This window comes from Arachis ipaensis, chromosome B02, assembly GCF_000816755.2.
Source record: "Arachis ipaensis cultivar K30076 chromosome B02, Araip1.1, whole genome shotgun sequence".
In the NCBI taxonomy this organism is placed as follows: domain Eukaryota; kingdom Viridiplantae; phylum Streptophyta; class Magnoliopsida; order Fabales; family Fabaceae; genus Arachis; species Arachis ipaensis.
This window is the reverse complement of record NC_029786.2, coordinates 17,880,076-17,893,062: the sequence shown is the minus strand read 5'-3', so window position 1 is coordinate 17,893,062 and position 12,987 is coordinate 17,880,076. Positions and strand designations below refer to the sequence as shown.

Sequence of the window (12,987 nt, the reverse complement as noted above, 5' to 3'; positions counted from 1 at the left end):
TCACTGGGTTGATCTTCTTTTTTCTTGGACTCTTTATCCTTGTCCCGAGAGGGGTAGGAGAATCCAGGTTTTGGGGTTTTTCCTAATCGAGAATTCTCCTCCATGTTAATATACTTTTCTGCCCGTTCTTGTACCTCGTTCAGAGATGTTGGATGTTTTTTTGATATGGAGTGGCTAAAAGGTCCTTCTCGCATGCCATTGATGAGACCCATGATAGCTGCTTCTGTTGGCAGACTTTGTATGTCCAGACGCGCTTTGTTGAATCTTTTCATATAGTTGCGAAGACTTTTTCGATCTCCTTGCTTGATCCCTAATAGACTCGGGGCGTGTTTGGCTTTGTCCTTCTAGATGGAGAATCTGGCAAGGAGATTTTTGGCTAAGTTGTCAAAACTTGTGATGGATCTAGGAGGCAAACTGTCGAACCACATTATTGCTGTCTTTGTTAGGGTAGTCGGGAAGGCTTTGCATCGAGTGGCGTCCGAGGTGTCAATGAGATACATTCTGCTTCTGAAATTGCTGAGATGATGGCTCGGATCCGATGTGCCATCGTAGGGGTCATATCAGGATCTTTGATGTCCTTTGGGACTTTAACTTTCATGATCTCTTTGGTGAATGGGTCTTGATCTTTGCGGGAGTTATCTTCATGGTTGGAATGAGCAGTTTTGGTTTTGAGATCTACTTCGAGCTTTGTGAGTGATGCGTGAGCACCTTTCCTATCTTTTCCTAGTGAATTTGCATGTAATTTGTTGAGTTTAATCAAGAATTAATTATATTTTAGCCACTATGGATGCTATTTTGAGTTTTGTACAATTTTGTTTATTTTAGGTAACATTCGGCGGAATTTGATGGAGTTTCTGTAGCACAAGAATCAAAGGAGATGGCAGCGAGGAGCGACTCGTACGCGTGATTGACGTGTACGCGTGATTTGAAGATTTGCTCAGCGACACGTACGCGTGATTGACGCGTGCGCGTGACACGCGAAAAAGACCATCGACGCGTACGCATGACTGACGCGTACGCGTGACATGCGCCACATGCAGAAAACGCAGAAAAATACTGCGGGCGATTTCTGGGCTGTTTTGACCCAGTTTTCAGCCCAAAAACACATATTAGAAGCTGTAGAATGGACAAAACAAGTGGCCTCCACCCATCAATTGAAGACTTGATTATTTAGTTAATTTTGATTTAAATTCAAATTTGAATTTTAGGAAAAGATATTATTTTAATTTTAAAAATTAGATTTTAAATTTATTAGGATTAGTTATAAAAGGGAGAAGAAACCTCTCTTTTGAGAGGTCTTGGGGAGGATCCCATCCTATTCCAAATTTATATTCCGTATTCCATAACATTCTACCATGAGCAACTAATCCTCCACTGTTAAGGTTAGGAGCTCTGTCTATTTGTATGGATTGATTTTATTGTTTTTTCTATTTTAATTTATGCATGGATTTATAATTTAAGAATTATTTTCGCTCTTCATCTTATGAATTTGGGTGGAACGGAAGTATGACCCTCTTTCTATTTGAGTTCTTGTATAATTTGGAAAAACTCTTTACTTGAATAATAGCTTGAAAACATATTCTCCTAAATTTTAATTATCTGGATTTAACGGGATACGTAATATATAATCCTTTTATTTTTGGGTAATTAGAATTTTTGTAGCATATAAACTGGAATTTAATCATGTAGCTTCTAATTGGAATTAATTGACCAAGGAATTGGCAGTTAATGAATTTTAGAGGAGACTAGAAAGGTCTAAGGAATTAGGGTCTAGTCACATATAGTTTGCCATAAATTAAATCCTACATAATTAAAATAGTTAGTAAGAGAAGTTAATCCGAAAAAATAGATAACTCTGAAGCCTTAACTGCCTTCTCAATATTTTATTCCCAACTTATTTATCTGCCTATCTTTAATATTTTAAATTTACTGTTAATGTTTTTAAACTTCCAAACACTATTTTCTGTTTGTCTAACTAATCCTATCAAACACTATTGTTGCTTAATCCATCAATCCTCGTGGGATCGACCCTTACTCACGTAAGCTATTACTTGGTACGACCCGGTGCACTTGTCGGTTAGTTTGTGGGTTATAAAATACCGCACCAAGTTTTTGGCGCCGTTGCCGTAGATTGACTGTAATTAACAACTATTAGTTATTTGATTGCTTAGATTAGACGTTTTAGTTTTATCTTAAAATTGTTATTTTTTATTTTATTTTTTCCTTTATTTTTTTTCCTGCTTTTCGCTTAGCTTTTTTTTAAATAAATAAATAGCACTAATATTTTTCTTAATTCCTGAAATTAAGTTTGGTGTTTCCTAGTTAGTTTTACTTTAATTTTTCTTATTTTAATTTTTAAAATTCTGTTCTTTCTTCTTTGCTTTTCTGTTTACCATATGGTGCGTTTAATTCTGTTTGGTGTGTTGTGCTAAGGAAAAATAATGGAGAGAGATCACATGGGTTACTACTCCCACCCAAGTAGTAATTCATATGATTGTGGATGGAGGAACTACCCGAATTTTAGTTGGCAAAGTCAAAACCAAAGAAACTTCAATGCTCCATGTTCCAACTATCAAGAATCACCATCTCCATATTCATATCAAGAACCACCATCTTCATATCCATACCAAGCACCATCCTCTTTTTACACTTATCAAGAACCATCACCTCCTCCTTATTCATCTCAAATACCATCAGATATTGAACTCCTCATGAAAGAATTCTTACATGATATAAAGACGAGAGTCAAAAATGTAGAAAAACATGTGCAGTCGATTATCAAACCACAGGAAGAGGAGCAAGCAAATTCCTTCCCAAGAGAAATAATACAAGATCTTATAGAAGAAAGTGAGGAAATCAATCAAAGGAGTTCATACTCCAGTGAACTAGAGAACTTTTCATTCTCACACATGGAAGAAGAGGAAGATGCAAAAACAAAGGAGGAAGATGCACCCACAAAGGAGGAAGATGCACAACCTCCCATGCCCTTGGTAAGCAATGAAGAAGAGATTGAATTAGAAGACAGCTACCAAGAGGAAGAGGTTGAAATTGAGGAAGCTTGCAAAGAAGTGGAAGAATTCAAAGAAGAACACAAGGGAGTGGAGCTTGCAAGACCTCTCCCAAAGCCATCACCATCCAATACAACATTCAAGTGGGTAAAATTCCTATCGTTAACCTTTACGTTCCCACTTGAATATGGGCTACTGGAGACGGATGGTCAACTTAGAGCTCTTTGTGGCATTAAGAGTAAGAGGAAGATGGTTAGTGGTAAGAGTTGTCAAGCAAGGGTCAATATGGTTGCATACTCCAAATTGAAGTGCAAGGATTGGTGTAGAGCTCAATTGAATGGGTCTAGAAGGTTGTTTGGATGTCTCTGTGAGAATTCAGATCGCTTGCCACCCGGTGGTAACAATGGTGATCCACAAGGAGACGAATATAAAAGTAAGGTTTGGGACCCGAGAATTTATTTCCACAATCAACACTCATGGGGCCTTGTCACTTGCTTCAACTTGCTCGAAGGCGTTATGCGCCTGGTTTGGAATCCCAGTGGCCATTGGATTTACAAACATTGGTGGAGATTCCTGGATCAGTACAAGCACAAGCCACCATGACAAGGAGCTCACCACATGTCCAACTTAAGGACTTTAACTAAAAGTGCTAGGTGAGAGACAACCCACCGTGGTATGATCATTCCTTTTCATTTTTAGCTTTATTTTGTTTTATTTTTTTTAGTAGTATTTTTCTTACTTATTTGATTTTTACTAAATTTTTACTGTTTTTGAGATCATGCAGCTATCTTAGAACAGGAGCCGGACAAAAAAAAATTTTAGTGAACAGAGAGTTGCAAAGGAGTGGCGCAGGAAGTGTGCCTGGTGCACAAATTGGCTCACGCGTACGCGTCCATGATGCGTGCGCGTCATTTGCGATTTTGGCACTCCACGCGTACGCGTCAAGCACGCGCACGCGTGGATGAGTAAATCGGCGTAAAAGGTGTTTTGGCCAGAGAGTTATGCTGGTGTGGGGCTGGAACTGTGCTGGGCGCACAAGCCCCACCACGTGGACGCGTCCCTGACGCATTCGCGTCGTTTTTCCATCCTGGTCGTCCACGTGTACGCGTTCCCGACGCGTACGCATCACTGGAAATTCATGCGATCCACGCTTACGCGTGCCTTACGCGCCCGCGTCGCTTGCGACGCCCAATTAAACTACCTCAGCGCCTGATTTCAAATCATCCACCTCCCAAATCCTAATTCTCTCTTCTTCTTTTATCTTTATATTCTTCTTTCATCTTACTATTTATTTATTTTTTGTTTTGTTTTCAGTTCCTTGCTTGAGGACAAGCAAACCTTTAAGTTTGGTGTTGACGCTTCGCTTAAGGGTTTTCTGTTTATTCCTATGGCACCAAAAGGGAGGCGAATCATCTTCACTGAGGAACACAACCTGAAGAATAAAATGACCGCTAGGATAATTAAGGTGGTTGAGTTCCTTTCATTTTTTTTATTTCTCCCCTCTTTTTCTATATTATGATCCGGTTTTCTGCTATTTTTTCTTTGTTTGTTGCATGATCCTTTATTAGTTAGAATCCTAGGTCTAGTTTAGTTTTCTCTTAATTGCTTTAAAAGATGTCTCACGTATTACTCGCTGAGCTTGAATTCAAAAAAAAAATACAGAAGTGATGTATTGTATGAGAAATTGAGTTAATTTTAAGAGTAGTATTATTTACTTAGATGTGGTGGTAATACTTTTTGTTTTCTGAATGAATGCTTGAACAGTGCATATTTTTGATAGTGAAGGTTATGAATGTTAAAAATTGTTGGCTCTTGAAAGAATGATGAAAAAAGAGAAATGTTATTGATAATCTGAAAAATTTTAAAATTGATTCTTGAAGCAAGAAAAAGCAGTGAAAAATACGAAGCTTGCGAAAAAAATATAAAATAAAGAAAAAGAAAGAAAAAAAAACAAGCAAAAAAAGCCAATAATCCTTTAAACTAAAAGGCAAAGGGTAAAAAAGGATCCAAGGCTTTGAGCATTAATGGATAGGAGGGCCCAAACGAATAAAATCCTGGCCTAAGCGGCTAAACCAAGCTTTCCCTAACCATGTGCTTGTGGCATGAAGGTGTCAAGTGAAAAGCTTGAGACTGAGCGGTTAAAGTCGTGGTCCAAAGTAAAACGAGTGTGCTTAAGAACTCTGGGCACCTCTAACTGGGGACTCTAGCAAAGCTGAGTCACAATCTGAAAAGGTTCACCCAGTTATGTGTTTGTGGCATTTATGTATCCGGTGGTAATACTGAAAAACAAAATGCTTAGGGTCACGGCCAAGACTCATAAAGGAACTTATTTATCTGCCTATCTTTAATATTCTAAATTTACTGTTAATGCTTTTAAACTTCCAAACACTATTTTCTGTTTGTCTAACTAATCCTATCAAACACTATTGTTGCTTAATCCATCAATCCTCGTGGGATCGAACCTTACTCACGTAAGGTATTACTTGGTACGACCCGGTGCACTTGCCGGTTAGTTTGTGGGTTTTAAAATACCGCACCAGCGAGCTTGTCCTCTAGCTCTCGGCGACGTCTCGCTTCTCTTCGAAGGTCTCTTTCGGCCTCTCGCTGATGTTCAGCCTCCTGTTCGAGCTGTTTCAGACGATCCTGTTGTTCTCGGATAGCTTCCAAGATTTCTGTGTTTGAGGGTTGTTTATCTCCCTTGTTTTGAGGTGCATCTTTTGATGTGGCCTCTGTATTTTTAAGCAGGGTTATTTCTTCCAAACCGGAGTTGTGATCGTTGTTAAGGTTGTCCGCCATGATGATGGGATGACTTCTAGGTCCCCGGCAACGGCGCCAATGTTCCGAGGGTTACCTGAAACTGAAGATCGATCTCGGATGAGAGCTGCTGTGGTGGCCAGAGCTGTCGTGTCCGACTTGTTGGATCTGGTGGTGCTGCTGATCCTTGATCACCGGAGGGTGGTGGTACCTGCAAGAGACTCCGATGCTTAAGTTAGCATGGGCTTTGAGCAGGTATTTTGTATAGAATCAGAGTATGAGTTATACCTAGGTGCTCCAGTGTATTTATAGTGGCGAGTGACCTTTCTAGATAAGATAAGTTAGTTATCTTATCTTATCTTTGAGTGAAGTCATCTTATCTTTTAGGGGAGCCGCCTATAACTTTCTAGGCTTTGGCTGCCTTTAGATTGGGCTGTGTCTCTTTGTTTGGGCCTACTTGGGCTTCTTATGGCGATTTGGCCGAACTCTTCAGAGAAGAGGTTGGGGGTCCTGACCTGAGGAGGTGGGTCGCTTTGTCTTCAATCAGCCCGAGTCGCATAGCTCGACCCAGGGTAAGAACAATTATCCTTAATGATATATATCTTTATGAATGTCAAATAACATAATTGTTCAAAAGCCTGAGATCATTTTGTGTGTCTTCTTAAGTTTTGAAGACAGTATTAAGGATTAATTTGAATTTGCAAAAGGAATTCAATAATAGAAATTTGAATATCAAGAAACATTGGGTATCTTTTAGTTAATTAAATTTCCCTAGTCTTGGTGTCCTTGTTAATGTTTATGTTCCACCATTATGTCCAAATCTTGCCCTCATCAAATCCTCCATTCTATATATATATATATTCTTACAGATTATACTTATGGTTGCCGAACATCACAGTGCAATTGTTCCTTGGCAACTACTAGCTCAAAAAGTTGGGGCTGGTTTGAAATTTGTGAACCTAAACCAATATGAAATTCCAGATATGGACAAATTGAAAGAACTGCTGTCAAGGAAGACCAAATTAGTTATTGTCCATCATGTTTCAAATGTGCTTGGTATGTTTCTTATTTCTTATTATGTTTCTTTATGTTGATTGAACAATACTTCAATATGTATACCATCAAAGATCATGTGCCTCTTGGGTTGATGGCTTGATGAACTTTTTATGTCACAACAAGGTCACTAGGTTTCTAAGCTTGCTATATGGCATACTCAATGTTCTTCCACAAAACTTTTCAAATTAGGTATCACTTAGCGTTGAACATTCCAAATTAGTATTTTTTTCCCCGTCATTGAACTTGAAGAAACATATTAGGTATGAAAAGGTAAGAGACGAAACCTATTACTTGGAGAGTCAATTCCAAAATAGCCAAGCTGCTGAAAGGATTGTCTTTAGTTTAAATGGGAGCTCTATGTCTCACAGAGGCTGATAAGTGGCGCTTGTATCAGCATTTTGTAGGGTTTGGTTTAATCACACTTTTAAGAACAGATAGTTTACTTTGCAAATGAATTTGTAAAGTGGTCCTTAATGGAATATGAAGTGGCAATCCAAAACTTATTATATAATGGAATCCACAAAATTTGGTTATTCTATAAGTTAAAAAAAATCTTATTAATATCAAGCAGAAACTAATGCTTAGCGCAGTACTCAATTCCATTACAACCTTAATAAGGTTAAATATCAGTGCATACATCGTATATGAACTGTAACAGCATCCTAATTTCTCTTGCTGTGTTTTTTCAATTTTTAGACTTCTATTTTATGCAGCATTGCAGCTGGTAGTACTTGTTGCTCACTTTTGGAGTTTATAGCTAAAATGAACTAGTTTTAATATATTTGTACAGCTTCGGTACTTCCTGTTAGAGATATTGCTAACTGGGCTCGTGATGTTGGAGCAAAAGTGCTTGTAGATGCCTGTCAGAGTGTTCCACACATGATAGTTGATGTTCACAGCCTTAATGTTGATTTTCTTGTTGCTTCTTCTCACAAGGTTAGGATTGTTAACTTATTTTTGCTTGTATTTCTTTGGAACAATTATAATAAGTTTGTCAAATACTTCTTCCAGATGTGTGGGCCTATAGGTGTTGGATTCTTATATGGTAAAATAGACCTCTTGCCGTCCATGCCTCCCTTTTAAGGTAAGTAATTAGACACGGTATTTTTCTTACGTCTTCTTGTTCAAATAGAAAATGACTATAAAATAAAATTGAAGCCCTATTTTTTTTTTTGGAACCATGATTAATGATATTGTCTTTTGAAGCTAATATACTGATGGCAACCTCGGCCTTTTCTTTGTCTAGGTGGTGGTGAAATGATTTCAGATGTATTTCTTGATCACTCAACTTAAGCTAAACCTCCATCCAGGTTTGTGAACTTGCTTTTTCTGACTCTTATCTTATGGATAGTCTTATGTGACCTTGGGTGGAGATCACAAGTTTGATGAAGAGAATTTGTGGTTCTATTAATTTGCATGTCTATGTCTAATAATTTCTTTGCTTCTATGTTTTTAAAATTAACTCAGTGGTCAGTGTTACTGATAGATTTTAACTTCTCAATCCTTTAACTTCAAAAGGATCAACCATCTACAGTTACTGTTAGTAATAGATAATAAGTGATAGATAATATGTAGTTGTTGTTCTCTTTGCAACTTTTTTCTGTTTGGCATACTATTAGTTGATTGTGTCTAATTATTCGATGCACTCTGATTGTCCTATATTTGAGGCCGGAACACCAGCAATTGGGGAAGCAATTGGTTTAGGAGCAGCAATTGATTACTTATCTGGGATTGGTATGCAAACCATACATGATTATGAGGTAACTTAGGCTTCAATCCTTTAAAGGACAAGCTATTCTATGATTCAAAGAACAAGAAAGATACATGCTATGAATCTATCAAAAGCATTAGCAAGCTTGATGTTCCTCTTAACTGTTTTCTCTTTCTTTTGGGGGGACAACCCAAAAAGGAAAACTGATAGAAATGGTTAACAAAATACGTTCTAAATGAAAATGATCTGTACTTATGTGAGAGAAACTGCACTGTAAATTAAATTTGATAAATCTTTCCACGCTTGTGCTTAGTCACATATGTTGATATTAACAGTTTGTTTGGTGCAAGGTTAACTATTTTGATTCCAATGAAATGTGAAATTTCACAGGTGGAGCTGGGAAGATATCTTTATGAAAGGCTCCTTTCAATCCCAAATATTCGCATTTATGGGCCGACACCTTCAGAAAAAATTAAACGAGCTGCACTTTGTTCTTTTAATGTTAAAAATATTCACGCAATCGATCTTGCAATATTTCTTGATCAACAGGTAAGAGGATAAAATGACCATCCCCAGTCCCCACACACAAAGTTCTCCAAGAACCATTTTTTTCAAGAAAGAAGCTATAGATAGCAATCATGATGATCTTTTGCAATTGTATGCCTGCTAAAAAAAACGTACTATTTAGCATTGGAATTATGATCAGCATTGCATTGAGCATGTTTGGAAATTATTTCTGGCTTGAATTGCAATTGATGATGTAACATCTTTTCAGCATGGAGTGGCTATCAGATCGGGTCACCATTGCACCCAACCCCTCCATCGGTACTTGGGAATCAATGCAAGTGCACGTGCAAGTCTCTATTTCTATAACACTAAGGAGGATGTTGACAATTTTATCCAGGCCCTCAATGACACAGTCAACTTCTTCAGTTCATTCAAGTAATCAGAATGTATTGTTATGTAAATCAATTTTTCTTTTTGTATGTCATCTCACTGTTAGGTCAATTGGTAGGGACGTGCTATCTCAATGTTCTTGAATTAAATTCCTTCTAATGATCTTAGTGGCGGAGGCGTCTTGTAAATTTCGGGTTTCATTGTCTAAATTGTGGAACACCACATCATCAACCTCCTAAACTTGTATGTATAATAAACTTGATGCTGAATTTCAGTATCGAAACAAAAGAATGATGCCTAAGCATTGTTTATACCTAGTCAATATTTAAAATCAATTGTAGCTTATTGGAAGTTGGAACAGGTTACACATTTGAGCACAAGAGATGTTTATTAAAATTTAAAATTTCTGATACTTTTATCAACTTTATTCGTTCACAAGGATGTTAATCTATACTGTCAAAAATTAAAAAAAAAGGATGTTAATCTATGAGAGATGATGTGTTATATTGTCAAGCAGCACAGGCAATGGAGAGCCCTGTAAATTCAAAGACATGCACCAAAAAATCTATTCTATATATGTTATTGATTTCTGTCGAGTTATTTTGGTTTCTTAAAAATATAATCTCAATAAATTTTTCACGTAAAAGATATTCTTTAACTTGCTAATTGTTTGGGGTCGTTAAGTTGATAAAAAAAATCTTTTTTCAATAAAAAAATACCTGAAACCTAGTGGCTTTATTGGTGTATCCCCCAGCCCATATAGGGTATCAGGGTAAGCTCTTAACTCTTTTTCATCCCATCTCAGCTTATCAAACGATGGTTTGAATAGGATGTCGGCCGAGCTCCCCTGATCCACCAGGGTTCTGTGTAGATGGGCGTTGGCAAGGATCATAGTTATCACTACCGGATCATCATGTCCGGGAATAATGCCTTGCCCATCTTCTTTAGTGAAGGAGATGGTTGGGAGGTTGGGGGCTTCACCCCCGACCTGGTAGACCTCCTTTAGGTGCCTTTTGCGAGATGACTTTGTGAGACCGCTTCCCGCAAATCCTCCTGAGATCATATGTATATGTCTTTCCAGGATTTGTGGTGGTGGATCTTTTCGGTCTTCCTCCTCTCGCTTTCTCTTGCCATGGTAGTCCGACCTTTCCATGCAATATCTGTCAAGCCGACCTTCTCTGGTCAGTTTTTCTATCATAATTTTCAGGTCATAACATTCTTTTGTTGAGTGACCATATAGCTTATGGTACTCGCAGTATTCGCCACGACTTCCCCCTTTTTTATTTTTAATAGGTCTAGAGGGAGGTAGCCTTTTGGTATGAAAAATCTCCCTGTATACATCAACCAGGGAGATTCGTAGAAAAGTATAGGAGTGATATCTCCTGGACCTTTCAAGGCCAACTTCTTCTTTTTTCTTGGGCTCTCTCTCTTTCTCTTTTGATGACTGAGAGTGCCCAGATCGCCAACTTGGTTCTCATATCCTGGCGTTATCTTCCATGTTGATGTACTTCTCAACTCTTTCCTGTACATCACTCAAGGAAGTCGGGTGCCTTTTTGAGATGGACTGAGAGAATGGACCTTCTCAGAGTCCATTTACTAGGCCCATAATCACTGCCTCTGTAGGCAGGTCTTGAATCTCCAAGCACGCTTTGTTGAATCTCTCCATGTAGTCTCTCAGAGGTTCTCCGATCTCCTGTTTCACTCCCAGGAGACTCGGCGCATGCTTTACTTTGTCCTTCTGGATTGAAAATCGCATGAGGAACTTACATGAGAGGTCATCAAAGTTGGTAACCGACCTTGGGAGGAGGGTATCGAACCACTTCATCGCTGGTTTTGTCAGGGTTGTCGGAAAAGCCTTGCAGCGAGTAGCATCAGAGGCGTCGGTTAGGTACATCCGACTATTAAAGTGGCTTAAGTGATGCTTTGGGTCTGTGGTCCCGTCATAGAGGTCCATATCAGGGATTTTAAAGTTTCGAAAAACTTTTGCCCTCATGATGTCCTCACTGAACGGGTCCTCTCCCCCAAGGGAGAGTCTTCTCGGTCACTGCGAGAGTTTCGACCTCGGAGAGCGGATTCTAGTCTCGAGAGCTTTTCTTTGAGCTCTTTTCACCGTTCAATCTCACATCTCAGGTTTCTCTCCGCTTTTTGCTGTTGCTCCAGCTCTTGTTCTAGTTGTTCCAGCTGCCCTTGGTGGCCGTGGAACAATCCCATGAGCTCGGTTGCATGGGGCTGTCCCTCTTTTTCCGATTCGTGTCCCTCATAGGAGTTTCCCTTTGGGTCTTTTACCCCTGAGGCGCCTTCTCTGTGTTGATTAGTCGCTCCTTGGTGAGTGACTATAGCCCTATCGTTGTTACCAGCGTCTTGATTCTCTTGCTCCGAATCAGACGCTGTGTTTCCATCTTCGTTCAAGTTGTCCGCCATCATAGGTTGAACTCCAGGTCCCTGGCAACGACGCCAATGTTACGTTGGGTAACCGGAGGTTAATAAACTGGACTTGCAAGGTTGGCTCAAACGTATGAGCGAGGTGGTCTCCGACTTGGTTTGCGTCTGGGAGCCGCCGCCCGACTCGTGTGTATGAAGGAATGGGGGGTGGTATCTGCAAAGACACTCCGATACCTAAGTCAGCAAAGGAGTAAAGCAAATTTAGCGAATATTGGAACTTAGAGATACCTGAGGGGTGTCAGTGTATTTATAGTGGTGATTCAATAACCACCGTTGGAGTAGTTCCACCTTTTGAGGTGGATAACCGTCCATTTATCTTAGGATAGTTGAGATATGCCTTCTGAAAGTGGGTTGAGAGATTTTAGGGGCAGTTACTTATTTGAATAAGTGTTATCTGCCAGTTATCTCTCGAGTCCAACTTCTTCGTGAAGGAGTCTATGTTGAATCCGACCTCTTCCGAAAAGGTCGGTGGAAAGCGAAGGTCAATCTTTAGATTGGGCTTCTTTAATTCCTTTTAGACTTGGGCCCTATTGTTGGGTCAGGATATGAACAGTAATATTTGTCAATGATAAAGATAAAAATACTTAAGTTTTATGTAAAAATAAATAAAAAGATGTTTTTTCTCCATCTTTTTCTAATTATGTATAAAAATATTTTAGTATAAATGATTCACATATCATATTTTTATTTGTTCATATTTATATTATACTGATACAACGATACGTATAATTTTACGGGAGTAAAACACTGTATAAAAGGTAAAGACATTGTTATAAAAAAGTATTTTCTATTTTTAAAATTTAAACTTAAAAATATTGGTTTACAACTTAAGATGATTTTTTATTAATTTTTCGTAGTATCTCTTAATCTAGTAAATCAAAAATTGATATATTATAGATCTAAATTTTATTTAGAGATTTATTATTAACTAATAAATGACTAACTTAACCAACAATTTTTTGAGATATTACCATCAATTTATGTAAAATAATAATAATATGATATGATTTAAATTGTGATAACAATTAATCAAATAATCATTGGTAATAAGCTCTGATATTGTTTTTTCAACGCGTTTGTAATTGAGCGATTGTTTTTTAATACATGTATACCGTTTGG

The 12,987-nt window shown here is 38.2% G+C and overlaps 1 pseudogene; it reads left to right on the top strand.

The window, feature by feature from the left end:
* Positions 6,003 to 9,736, top strand: LOC107626944 (annotated as a pseudogene).